This window comes from Anoplopoma fimbria, chromosome 12 (genome assembly GCF_027596085.1).
Source record: "Anoplopoma fimbria isolate UVic2021 breed Golden Eagle Sablefish chromosome 12, Afim_UVic_2022, whole genome shotgun sequence".
Taxonomy (NCBI): domain Eukaryota; kingdom Metazoa; phylum Chordata; class Actinopteri; order Perciformes; family Anoplopomatidae; genus Anoplopoma; species Anoplopoma fimbria.
The window spans coordinates 12437573-12451940 of NC_072460.1; the positions used below are offsets into that span (position 1 = coordinate 12437573).

Here is a 14368-nt window from a genome sequence, read left to right on the forward strand (position 1 = left end):
GAAGCGTTACCTTCGCTTATATTAAGCTATTTATGACTCCATTTTAACGTTTAGATTGTAGGAGAGGATACAAACACGTAGGTATGTTCTGTGTAGTGTTCGTGACTAAATGAAAAGCAAAGCTTACTATTAACTAAGCTGAATTTATCATAGCTAGCTAGCTTACGTAAGCGTTAACAGATAGCTAGCAGCGTTAGCTAGCGCTAGTATTAGCTAGCTAAGCTAACGCTAGCGTATCACGTGTTGCGTGTTCACGTTTGAACTCGTAACTAGATTGCACATGTAGCCAATGAGCTGACACTAACATTAGTTGTCGATACAACTTTGTATAAACAATGACAGAGCAGTAAAGACTCAACGTTACATCTGTAAAGATTAGTCGAGTAATGTATTATTCTATAAATTATTTATTTAAAAATGTTTTTTTGTTGTAAAATGATTAAACATTTTTTATTTTTTTTTACTAAATATGGTTTTGGACATCTGAATACTTCTGGCAACATAGATTCAACTGATCTTGATAGGTATGCAGTTTTATTTTATATTTACTGAGTAAGTTACAGATACTCTAATATATAAATGAACAATTTAGACTGCTGAAAATGCTTGCATTGTAATATTGCCCTTAACACTGAAACCCAAAGGAAACAAAAACATTTTCTGTGTTGATTTACAGAATATAAATATGACAAGCCCACATGGCCCTACAAGACACAAACACATACAAGCCTATGCTAGATAGCCAGTGCTATCTCTACATTTGCAAACAATAGAGAATCCCCCCAAATAAAGAAAGAATTTCAGCATCTTTCATGATCAACAAATTCACTCAAAAATGTATCCAAAACATGTACTTTATTGTCCTGAGAAAATACTAGTTAAATTAACCATCTTGTCTTCTTTTCACGAGTTTCGAGACAAAGTTAGCAAATTTAAACACACTGAAATTAAGAGCAGTGCCAGTTTTTGCACATCTGTTCACCAGAAAATATTTATCCTCTTGCAGTTGTAAACCTTATAAGGAAGTTTAGGGTGGTGTTATTTACTTTTTTTGATGGTTACAAAATGTTTTATGCAAAGAACTTGACCCGTTCTCAGACCTGCAGCCTGTGCCCCAGTGGAGAACTACAATGAACGTTTCTTCAGGACGGGACTTTATTCAGAAGAGTACAGAACTGAGATGACATCCCCTCTCCAGCCACCAAAAGCTTCACTCAACCCAGCTGAACCATGTAAGTAGGCACTGTGAGCAGGCTAGCCCAATTTGTTTGTGTTCCCATGCTTCACTTCTCACCCTTTGCAAGTTTACATTCAAATCAAAACACAAAATCCAGGATGACATTTCAGAGTCTCACTCTGCATAAATAACAAGCTCTGGCTTTGTCATGTTGAATTGGACTTTTAATTCTTGTATCATCACATCATGGTTTTGTTTAACTGCTTAAATGATTGGAATTGTAAAAAATGAAGATACTGATTAGTCCTTTTAAAAGCTTGAGAAAGTTTTTTTTGAGTAGGTGACTGGGTTTCTTTTTTTAACATCTTTTAGCGTTAAATTTGTACTATTTTTGATCATTGCAAATTACCTCTCTGGTTTGTGTGACTTCTCTGTTCAAAACACACTAAAACTTGAGCAGAGGTTAGCTATAACTTCTAACATCTGTGAACATTGCACAAACCGAGGTTAGCCTGTGAGTATTCACCTTAAGACTGACTTTTCCATCTCAAATTGAATTCGCAACAACTTAAACCATCAGCTTGGCCTTCTTAACGCTTAATGGTTAACAGTTGTTCAAATCTTGGCACTCAGTCATTGCTGTCTGATGAACGACACCAGGAGATGGAAGAAATACTCTGCAAGCCCTATATAACTTTCTGGGAAAATATAGTCACTTCTTATTGTTTTGATTGAAATACCTCATGGATATCTTCAAGTCTTGCTTTACATTTTTTGCATGTCTGTATGTGGCGCACTTCTAGGCATTGGCCACCAGGGGTCAGACTTTACCGCAGCACTGCAGCGAGGTCTCCTACGCTATCATGTGGAGGAGCCTTTCAATGTGACCTCCAGTGTAGCGTTGCTCAACCCTTTTCTAAACTATATATAGTTTTCAGATTCTTATAACCCCAACAGTTGTAACAACCTGTCAAATCTTAATTATTATTTAATAATGTTAGTTGTATTTTCAGATTATGAAGGTAGCTGCAGATGGATTTGACTAAAATATTGATACAGTTAAAACATTTAATTTGCTGTTTAAAAAATAAAACAAACAAATATCCATTCAGGAAATTTTAACCAATCTGGTCCACTAAATCAGATTTTGGTGCCAAACCTGAAGCCCTGAAGCATGAGAAACTTTGCTCTTGTATCTGCAGCCTTTAAAGGTCCAAAGAATATAATTTAGACTTTTGGATGCCTGACATAATGAGATAAAGGGGCTGATGGAAGAGGCAAGTATTTGGTCATTTTGGTCTGTTAAAGAAGCTGGTAGCATGTTGGGAAGGTGCAGTCATGTAGCATTAATAAGGAATGTGCTGAATCCTTGAGGTATACACTCATACACACACTGACCTCTCAACTCATACACAGTATTCTCCTCCAGCGTTACCCTCGGGGAGAAGGAGTATAAATGTTTGAGTCTATATTCATTATATATTTTATATCTAATAGAAGATGGGGAGTTCAGTGCTGGGATCATATAGCTGAGGGTCATGCTTACAGGAGCTGCACTGCTGTTCTCTCAGCTGCTGCTTGATAACTTGGTGCTGATTGATACATTAATATTGCATTGATCCGTGCCTTTTTCTTTTACAACGGGGGGCACTCCTTTACTTCGCATCACGTAAAAGCTAAGTAAGGGGGAGATCTTTGGTGCAGCATCAGAGAGTCCAAGTGAGTTCAGTGTTATGTTGTGCTTGATCCTGAATTAAATTTCCTGAAAAAAAAAATCTGTTTCAGAAGGTAAACACAGTCACAAAAAGAGAGTCAATCATTTTAAAAGCTGCCTTTTCTCATTATTCTGAATGAAAAGACAAAAAATGTACCTATCAACAGGGTGGATGTGACATAAGATGAAAGATTAGTTTACATTGAATAGAAACTCTCACACAGTGCTCTTATATGGCTCAAGCCTCACTTGGGGTTTGAGGGTCTGTGAATCACAGTGGATGCTACACATTAGACAATTTATCTGCAACAATAAGCACCATCTCTGGCGAGGCATAGCAGGTCTTTGAAACGCCACAGGAGACAAAACAATAAGGCTATCACCTATAAACATCACGACCGAGGGCTTTGGTTTAGCCTGATACTTTTCCTTCCATTTATTTGGGCTGTTAATGATAGGCTATCAGATTCCTATCTCCCTTTCCTGCTCTCTCCCCTCTTCTGCTCCCTGCTCTAGCCTGGAGGACTGTTTTGGCAGGCATCTGGAGGCAGGCTGTTGAATAGACTCCATTCTTGAAGGGCCTTGTGCTCCAGCGAGCGCACTCGGGGCATGGACGCTCGGCCGCGATTGATGGCGAAAGCAGAGCCGATAGCGGGGGTGGGGACAAGGGAGAGATGTAAGGAAGCCTGCAAGAACACAGCAGTTTACGTTAGTTGTGAATTTTCTTTCAGTGCATCATCTGCTTCCATGCACAACATCCCCACAAAATGTTGTTGCCTCCCGTTTCCCTTTTCCTTTACTCCATCTCTTGGAAAAACCAGAACAGGAGGGGTTTGACTTCTTTCTTCCTTATAACTTAAATACTCAAAAATGCTCTGCAGCATGGAGTCAGGCCTTTTCTCCGCAGGGGGAAGATGTGCATGGTGTGGTGTAGCAGCCAGCTTTAGTGGATATAGTTGTGGAGCAGCTGAGGAGGTCTATTTACAGCAGTTTTGAAGCATGCTTGTGGACAACTGTGGTCTCAGACCTCAGAAACCAAGTGATTGTGTTGTCGGGGGGAAGAACAGTTTCAGTCTTTGTGATTTAAAGATTTGAAGACATGTCTGTCATGACAGGAGTGGGGAGAGAGTAAGAAATAGTTAATTATCTGTCATTCATTCCCAGCACTCCAGAAAATGTGAGTAATATAACTCAATTGAATTAGCTTTGAAGACGTTTGCACTTCCTTCCCTATTGATTGTGTGGTTGTGAATCTGGGATATCTTGTGTCTGCCCTTGCTGTTTGCTGGTTCAGATGTTGGATCAATGTGTTTGTGTCTGTGTAGGGAGGCTCTGGCTCAGGCCTGAGCTGAGCTGTAGAAGGTAATGGGATTGTAAGTGTCTGGCAGAGAGGAGGAGTGGTAATGAAATGAGGGGCCAGGGCTGTCAGAGCGAGACATTTTTTAACTGACAGCCGCCCACATCAGAGGACACACTCCATCTAGCGTGCCGTTTGTCTGCATTTCTTTTTATTCACACATGTGGGAACGTGTGCATATGATTTGATGTGTTTATGCCCATGCAGACAAAGTGCTTGCTTTCACAGAGTCACTGCTCCTGCTGACAGTCCGACAGGATCACAGGCGTTAGTGTTTGCTAACTGTCATTAGCGCTGTGGGTATGTTGCTCTGCCGCAGTGGTGGATTGAAACCTCAGCATGACAACATAACTGCCACATATTACAGCGGTGAAGGCGTGACCAGCATTTCCACTCTGCTGATAGTTGTTATCTCAGAAAGCAGAGAAATAGGGTAATGCTGTCCCTGCAGATGTCAAAACAGTCATTCTCTGTCTGTTTACTTGATGCATGTTCCTGGTAGATAGTTTAGCTAAGCTGTAAGAAAGGGGTTATGGATTGTCATAGTGGAATTTGTACTGGGCTCTCGTAGAAGCGGTGACCATTTGGGCCATCTAAACTAAATCCAAAAAAGCTCTTCATCTTGTTGTTATGTCATATTCCTGCCAAATCCTTGCAAAACTCCCCTGGCCATTCTGTGAGTTGCCCTCCTTCTGTCCATACATAAATCATAATATCAGTGCATAAGCCCTATATGTATCCTATTGTGATTTGATTTGGACAACAGAAATGGCAGATTAGTCTTAAATCCGCCCAAGTAGATTATCCACTCATCTCTAAAGCTCATGCATCGAGGGTTCCTCATAATTGCCGCTTGCGGTTGAGGGGGCAGGAGTGCCCAGCTTACCCACGATCGGGAGAACAGGACCGATCTGCTTCCCCAATGCCATACATGTCTGCTTATTAAAAGTGCGGTTGACCCCGGTTTTTGCCCCGTGTGCCTCTTCCCATTGTGTTGGGTCTGATTGATGTTGACTGGGGTCACCTAAGCCCATGCAGGGGATCACGGCACAGTGCGCAGGGGGCTAAATGTTTACATGCATTCATTTGACTTTACCCAGGGGTCTGCTGGCCCAATCCAGGGTCGTCCTGTGGACGGGCAGGCCAGGCCATATGTCATGTTTTTTTTCACCACTGGTTTGAAGGTCAGACCCACCAGGTTATGGAGGGTAGTTAGGAAGAATAAATACTCTCTGTGGGCAGGTCCTTCCCTTGTGTTTTGACTCTGAGCTTTCAGGCCGTGACACCAGACGTGGCTCTTAACATGAGTGGGTTGAGAAACATGTATGACACTAATGTTACTTCTCCGTCGACATTAACATGACAGTCATGACGGATAAATAGTCCAGATATCCACAGTGTTTCAGTTATGCACTTATGTGGAGCCAAATGTGAAAGTGAAAAAGAGTGATGAACAAATGGTAAATAGTTGAGCCTTTTAAAAAAGAAAAGAAAAAGAGCCCCAGGGATAAAAAGTTAGTCTTTGTAACAACAGGACGGACACAAACAGATATGTTTCACCTTTTTACCCAGTTAGGGTAGCTGTGACAAGTCAAACAATGCTACTGACATCACTGTCACTTACATACAAAAATATTAAACACATAGATTAATGTGTCAAAGTAAAATACTTGAAGATAGTCTTTCTTTTGAAGTCACCTCTGACTAAGGGTCAGAACTAGTTTTTATGACCAAGTCTAAAGTATATATAGTTGTTGGGCTACATTCAAAGGTTGAGTGAAAGAAATCCATCATAGCGAGAGGGGAAATATGTGATATTGTTAAAATATGGGGACAATGGGACACTTTTCAACACAGTTTCTCCTGGAAGCCATTCATAGTGTTGCACTCGGTTGTTTACATGAAAAGTGAAAGAGTTTCCTCTCCATTCCTCTATAGTGCATGGATATTTTCTGCAAAAGTGACTATTTTTTTCGTTATAAAAACACTTTCATTGAAGATTTTCTGGTGAATGAAAACATATTAAAAGAAAAATGTATTTCAATACCTGCTTGATGGTGAATACAACTGTAGTTATTTTTTGCTTTTTTATAAGTAGTTGAGCACATTGGTAAAATTATTGGTTTTATATACTCAAAAATTAAGATTTATTAAAAAAAGTGATAAAAAACAATGCAGCATGACCAGAGATATTGTCTTTTATATTCCACACATTCCTCTTCATTGTCAAATCCTGGCGCCCACATTACCCATGATACAACTTGACTGGCAAATGTTAATTTGAAGATTTGTGTGTGTTATGCTAATACGGCTAATGTAGCCTCTAGCTTCAAGCAGAGGTGAGGTTTACAGAGGTCTAGTGACCTTACTTGTTTCTAACTCCACCCCCCAGATGTATCATTCTCCACCCATCCTAACATTGGGGTTTGAGACTTCACTTGAGGTAATTTATCAGATTTCATGCAGCTCTCTCTGGAGCCACAAAACGCTCTATACAACTTTTTTTTTTCCACATATTCAGAAGCATTCCCCAATATCTGTAAACGGACTCTGATGTGTTAAATTGGTGCAGTTTCTCTTTAAGTGTCTGTGTCAGAAATGTTGTATTTTCTGCATATATGTGTAGTTGCTAAAATTCAATATAATATATAGTCTTTTAATGGAATGGTATTGTGATAAAATCATGTATCGAGATATAGTGATGCCCAATTATTTTATCTAAATTGATAAAAAGGCACATACTAACTCAAACCTCTCAGAATAGCTGATCATTTTATACTTAAGCTCTTTATAAAATGAGAAAATATTCAGAGAATTTAATTTACACAGGAGTATACAAAATAGGCTTTACCATGTGGTTAATTCATAAAGACTATTTATTTATTGCATTATCAGAAAAAAATCTATATCGTAATATTAATCGTTATCTAAATATGAAATTACCTATATTACCTAGAATATCCCCCAGCCCTAAATTGCATGTGTATTGATCATAATGATCTGAAAGTGTCTCCTATTAGTGGCAAAGTTGGTGGTTTTGTGCCGATGCAGTGTTTAGTTTGGGCTTCAGTGCAGCCAGGCTTCGGACAACAGCAGTAACTGAGTGTTGCAGCAGCAGCTTCTCTTCAGCACTGTTATCATTCACAAATTATTTAACAGCCAGCCATTGATCCACCTGGTAAACATTCATTGCTTTCAAACAGATTTTCCACTCGGTTTAGAGATCTCTCTCTCTCTCTCTCTCTCTCTCTCTCTCTCTCTCTCTCTCTCTCTCTCTCTCTCTCTCTCTCTCTCTCTCTCTCTCTGATACTCTCATGCTTAAGCATTGGAATGTGAGTGTGTGGTGTGTGTTTTTGAAATGAATGTTAACCGGAGAGTGGGGGCAGGGTAACTGATTGGAGTCTGAGTGAGCGAGCGTTGGTAGAATGTGGTTACTACTAAGAGAAGAATAGGACAGAGAACAGACAGTGAGGTAGTAAGGCATAGAAATGAAGGATTGTCTGCTATTTCTCTCACCCATTAACCAGACACGGCCATTGTTGCGCTCACTTCCCACTGGCACACTGTTGCTGTGACTGACAGCACGTCAAGCGGCCTCTGTAGGTCTGCCACATGGTGGGCCGCTGAATGGGGAATGCAAAACGTCAGTGCTTTGTAAAAACAGCTTACCTCAACTCTTTATGTTGCAAAAAGCTTTCACCTGCGCTTCACTTAACACTTTAGTAATTGCTTTTGCTTCACAGCCCTGAGGCCAAAGTAAAATTGTGAGTGCTGTTTTTTGAATCCATTCAGATGATGACAAATTCAATTGATCTTATCTTTATTGATTTCCAAGTTGGTGAATGTCAGGTTTCATGTTCTGGTCTTAGTGACTTATGTAATACAACTGGATTTCCTTTTTCCTGTGTGTACATACAGCTGCTCTGTATCCAGGGAAGGCTATATGTTTGTGAACGCACCCGTCTTTGTAAGTGAATCACCATTACTGACAGGCCGGTGGGAACAGCAGCGTCTACTAACGATAACTTCTGGCACCACCCTGTGAGCTCCTTACTGCGAAGCGTAGCCCCATCCCCACCTTGATGCACCCACGCAGCAAGGATGGTGTTGGGGAACGTGGAGCTGGAGACGAGGCGCGTTGAGCGACTCTCACAGGCTGAGGCCGTCTCATGGAATTCCAGATCGGGAGCAGGAGGCAGAGAGGAGGCTGCAGGGGGAAACAATGGCCAGGGACATCTGTCATGCGTGGATGCACTCCCCTTCACTTACAATGGGTCCCGGGGACCAGCCAGTGGTGGCTTTTCTTTTCGCTCCCCTCCTTTCCGGGGACACTTCTGGCCCTTACAATAGGCCTTTTGTCCCCTCCCCGCTTTTTGCCAACGTTTAACCCTTCGAGTCTGCTCCTTTTTTTGCCTCTTCTTTCTGTCTCCACTGGAAAACAAAACATGGTTGAAACCGCGACTATTCATTCACCTCCCTCTGCTTCTGTTTTTCATTATGACTTTTGGCTCTGCCTCTAGCTGTGCGCTGGGCCCTTTGCATGAATGTGTCGAGACCCTCTTTATGTGTTGGGTGTGTGTTTTTGAGAGAAGTGAGTGACAGAGGATGGAAATAATTCCTGCACTTCTCATCCTGTTCTGCACATGGGAATAAAATATAAGCCTCACAGTCCGGTGCTCCTTTGACTCTTTAACAGATCTGATTTCGCCACATGTGGGTCCATTGGCTTTAGCACAATATGGCAGTAGCCTCTGGCACTTGAGACACCGTCCCGGCTCAATATGCTCCCTAACCTCATTGGTGTCCTCTTCCCAGTAGCACCATTTGTTTCAGCCAGGTAGCCGCGTTTCTAGGGTGCCAGGCCACTAAGAGGTTGTCATCACACATTTGCTGCCCGTTGATGCGACACAAATCATTTCCCCTCTGTGACACCTGGCAGTGTGGTGAGCTGTGACACGTGAATGACAGGAGCTTGTGTACTGTGAGTTTCTAATCAGTACCATTGCTTATCAAATCCGTGACGATGTTAGGACCACAGCGCTGCAGCGGCTAGGATGTAATTATACTTGGATCCTCGGAGCTGTCTCTTTCTCAGTGTTTTCAACACTCATCAGCCTGATGTAAATTGCAAATTGATTTTTCCCCAGCCTCTCATTCTTAAGGACTTAAGGGGTTCAAGCTGGTCTAAAATTGATTGGTCAGATTGCAATTTATTATTGCTGTCAGCAACAAGACTTTTCAAGGGGAGACTTTGCAGTCCACTGGGCAAACTGAACTCACCTTTCCTGTACCAACTTGACAAAGCAGGAACCAGCTGTGTATGAAAACCAAAATCTCAACTATGTATACAGAAAAACCCTGTGGAGCATAATTTGGGTTGACTGAACATGTGCGTTGCCCTGCTTTGGGAATGACACGCATTGAAAAGTTTCAAAGTCAGGTGTGTATGATTAGGGAGTAGAGATTCCACAGCATCTATCACAGATTTAATTTACAGCTTGTGGTGCCTGTGATTCCACTCCCATGCTCCACCGTGCACCATAATGGACTGACTGGCAAGCTGGACTGCTGGGTCCTGTCCTGGCAGCTAATTGCTGCCAGCTGCCGGGGGTCGAGAACAAAGGGCTGTTTGAAAAGGTGATCTGTTGATTGGAGAAGCTGTCCAGCCTCCTCTTTAATGGGATGTGCATCACATGAGATGTGACATCTGTGTATAGTGCTGTCTCATTCTCGCACACATGTCCCCTGGGCCCAGCGCACTGTAACAGCAGCCCATCTGTGTTGTGTAAGTAGAGAGCCGAATGAACTCAAAGCGGGAACAACCGGACAGAGTGTGCCTGAGTAAGGTGAAGGTGGTGCAGGTCATTTCACAGGGTTGGAGAGAGGAGTTGGGAGGTGGGTTCTAAAATTGTATGAGTCATGATTCCTGCCTTTACATTTTTGCAGTCATGTTATCACATAGGTATGTGAATATTCACAGCAGCCGAAGCAGCCACATACATTCGGGGTCATCTTATCTGGGTCCTCAATCTTTTCACTGGTGCACATACCTTTTAAACTGGTAGGAAGCAAATGTTTCACGTGAGTAGCTGAGTCAGAGCATGTGTTGATATGGAAGCACGTCTTGTTGGCGATAACATTTAGTCTTTTCCCTGTCAGCATAAATATTTAAGTAAACCTGTCCGTGGTGCTCCCTCTGAGGAAGGAGAGAACAAGAGAGAAGGGGGGAGGCAGAGAGAGAGAGAGAGAGAGAGAGAGAGAGAGAGACCTCTGACTGATGGCTGTCCGTCAACAGAGCTGTACTCTGGCTATAACCAGGACCTATCACATGCAGACAGGTCCTGTGTGTGCGTCTAACACCTCTCCGAGCTGTCTGTCTGATCGAACGGCCCTCCAGGCGTCCTGTTATGACAGCTCTCTCTCCGCCTTGAGAGACCTCATCTGTGGCGAGTTCTGACAAGGCGGCTGCTTGGAATAGCTCTGATGAGAGGCAAGCACAGACCTTTATCATTCTGCTGCTGCTCCCTGTCACTCTTGCTTTCGCTCTCTGTTTCTGTGTGTGCATGCTTATCTGCTGTTGGTTTTTCTTTGTGCAAGTGTGATAGCATCTCGAAAAATTGCTGTCTTAAAGCTATAACAATAAAAACTTTTAAACAGTAACAAGGTTTACATTCACACAAATATAGAGATAGATTAAGATTTCACTGCACTTATTCAATGCCATAATTAAAATATAAATCATCAACAAATTAGATAAATCATGGTAGATGAACTACATTTTAGTCGCGTGATGTAGAAAATTTGAACAGCGTACTGGATTATAGGATGACGATCATTCTCAAAAGAAAATTAAAAAATACATCATAACATGTCAGATTAGGTCTAACCTTTATAGCAATACTGCAATGCCAAAGTAGTGGAATGCAAAGGGCTGGCTTATGTTTTTTATATATGTACCAAGGACTCCCTGGAAAGCAGTATTGATACTGGATTGATTTTCCAAAAGTAAACAGATCAGATCTGAGGTTTTCAATGAAGCAAGTTCTAGTGACTGGTGATCATTTGAGTGGGTCCCCAATACAGTATGTGTTTTTTGACAAACTGTAGTGTCTTAGTGTTTGATGTTATATGGTATAATCATTCATTTATGTTGAAAAATGATACTGAAAATTCGACCAGTAAAATCCCAAATATGAAAACTTTATTTAAAAATAAACTATACAAATCAAATTTTATATATAGAGATGCACAGATTGCAATTTTCTCAGCCGATCCTGATTTCAGAGTTATTAAAAGTCTGACCTGCCGATTATGATGTTTGCTGTCGGCAATTTTCTTTCTAAGTACTTTACAAGATTATATTTGAACACATCATGATAGAGTATAATTTACCTGCAAATACTCTGAGCGGCATGCATGTGAATTAAATACAATATATATATAAGTGTCTGAATACGTTAGTTGTTCTCTCTCTCTCTCTCTCTCTCTCTCTCTCTCTCTCTCTCGGGTATCAGTGAAGAATCCTCGCTGTCTACAGTAACTCAACAGAAGCCTGATATTGGAGTAAATATTTTAGTGTAATATCTGACAGATGCGCTCAATTTAGTCCATACACTAGTCACAATCTGATTATCGTGGTCATTTTGTACAAGATTGTGGCTGTTTTATGAGACTTGTTGTTGAACAACATGTTGTTCTCTATTATATTTGATTATCAGCCATTTCATAATATATATTTATATTGTGTCTTTGCCCAGCGAAGAAAATACTGCAGAAAATGGACATAAGTCATACCTCTCCAGGACTAGTTCTGATTGACATTGTGAGGTGGAGATAAGGAGATCAGAGCAGTAAAAATGTCCTTGACAGAGCTCTGGCTAGGCCATAGTTAACAGATCAACCAGCACCATCTGTGACATCCCCAGAAGCAATTATCCCCTATCACATCCTTGCTGACCATCTATATTAAAACATGCTCACAACACCTGAGATTACCCAACACTTGCACCTCTCCTGCCATAATCTTGCCTGTCCGCCAGCCTTCGTTCTTCTCTTACATGGCTGAGCCAATAGTATGGGGGCTGGTTCAGGGTCAGCCTGCACCTTGTTCTACGTATTCAGCCATTCTGCTGCTGCCACTGACCCGCTCTACAATCATAGCTATGGCTGCCATAAAATGTCCTATGCCTGAAAATGACAATAAGCCATGCTATTACAGGCAGAGGCAGAGAGGGGGGGGGGGGGTCGGCTGTAAAAGTAGCATCATGGACTTGTCCCTGAAATGACACCTGAAGGTCAGTGGCCAGCCGCTTTGATCCAGCTGTGCTCTAAACCTCTCGCAGAAACACCGTCTTTGCTTTGCTTTCCCCTCTATTTTGTATTAATCCCTTGTTTATGGAATGTCAAACAATCGTATGAAGCCCAAACCTAATTCTCTAATGCTCTCCATCTACATCTACTCTAGGGAGTTTTCGTAACAATTTAAACCTATTTTTTTAGCGGTTGGAATTTAATTTTCCTTTTATTGTGTACAGTTGTACAGTAAAACTGCAAACAAGACAAACAAGAAACAGAGGTAGGCGACATAAGCCGCATAGCACGTTAACCCTAGTCTTCTGTAAGAATTAAGTGCCAACAGTCTAGATAATAGTTGAGGGTTGGGCAAAGATAAAGAGCAATACATGTCAGATGTTTTGATTTATGAGAGTTGTACCACAAAGTAGCTGTAGATATACATCAATATATTATAACTTTGAATCTTTTCAAATGCATGTTTACACATCTTTCAGCACACTGCAAATGATTCCAGTGATTGTCATTTTCTATTCAAGCAAAGCAAAATACTTACTGTCAGATGGAAAGATCAGTGTGTGCATGGCTGCTCTCTGTGTGCTGTGCCTTTTTAAAGCCAAGAAAATGAACAGAGCTTCAAAGTTCAGAAGGCCAAATAGACGGCGTGCATGATGTCTTGTGATGATGTCAATGGGAAAGGTAGTGAAATGGCCCTGACAAAGAGCAGAGCTGCCATGGCTCAATGAAAATTGTGGGTGAATCGGGAGATGGAATTGAATTGGAATTCAGGCTCATGCAACATGGCTTGATTGTGTGAAATGTTGTTCGCCCGCTGCTGGACAATGCTCAGGGCTGCTCTCTCTTTGTGCGCTGTCCTTGTGTTCCTAGCTGCAGCCTGTGAGAGGTGCATCCAGCCGAGCCTGCTGAATAATATGGACCTGGATGGAGTCAATACGCTCCTTCCACTAACAGAAAGTGCTATTGCACATTGTTTAACGTGATCAGCAGGCCCACACAGCAGTATTAAAGCTTTGACTTGAATGACTTTAAAGCTCTTTGTCTTTCAGTGCATGTTCTCCTCTTTGCAGGGGCCATTAAGCTATCAAAGATGTGGCCTGTGAAGAAATGAAACATTGTCCAGAGCTGGAGAATTCCTCTGAGCTGGGGGAGGATAGGGAGAGAGAGTGGTGGTGGTGATGGTGTGTGTGTATGGGGGGGATTATAGAAGGTTTGTAGGTGAAGGAGAGGGGAGAGGATGATGATGGACAGACACGGGGGAGCCCCCCCAGTATCAAAGCAGCAGGAATGTGCGGAGGGCTGGTAGGACCTGGAACGCTCTTCTAACCCTCTGATCTGATGTGATGTGTGAAGTGGAGGGGTGAGTCAGAGCTTAGCACTGCACACAGCACCCGAGATACAGACCAGGACACCGACGTACAGCTGGTTACCAGGCTTGAACCAGCATCACGTAAGAAGAAGAATAAGTGCAGAAAAAAACACTTTGATGGAGAGCAATCATAATTTGTTTTGCTATGGGATGTGTTGTGTTATATGAGCATTTGGTATGCTTTGATGGATGCCCTCTTTTTTTAAGTTTTGCAAAAAAAAGCAAAATACCATTTAGAATGTCAATAAATAATTTGACCTTGTGATACCTCTTGCAAAATCCAAATCCCCTATCTATTTAGCCAGAAAAAAACAGCCATTGGTCAAAGATATTTTCTATTTAACCCGAAGTGATGATCTATAGGACCTACCTTCTGTGTCTCACTGGTGTTTGGTTTTTGTATGGAGGAATCAGAGCTCTGCTGCTTAATTGACCAGGGCA

The 14368-nt window shown here is 41.8% G+C and overlaps 1 protein-coding gene across 2 annotated transcripts in view; it reads left to right on the forward strand.

Annotated features, from left to right (window-relative positions):
- Positions 1 to 319: 319 nt before the first annotated feature.
- The window catches only part of fignl2 (fidgetin like 2), a 45711-nt gene continuing 31662 nt past the window's right edge, over positions 320 to 14368 (forward strand). For both annotated transcript variants that reach the window (XM_054609668.1, XM_054609667.1), the window contains exons 1-3: positions 320 to 383; positions 506 to 524; positions 1099 to 1232. The gene's annotated coding sequence lies outside the window, so the exon portion shown is untranslated. The remainder of the gene's footprint in view (positions 384 to 505; positions 525 to 1098; positions 1233 to 14368) is intronic.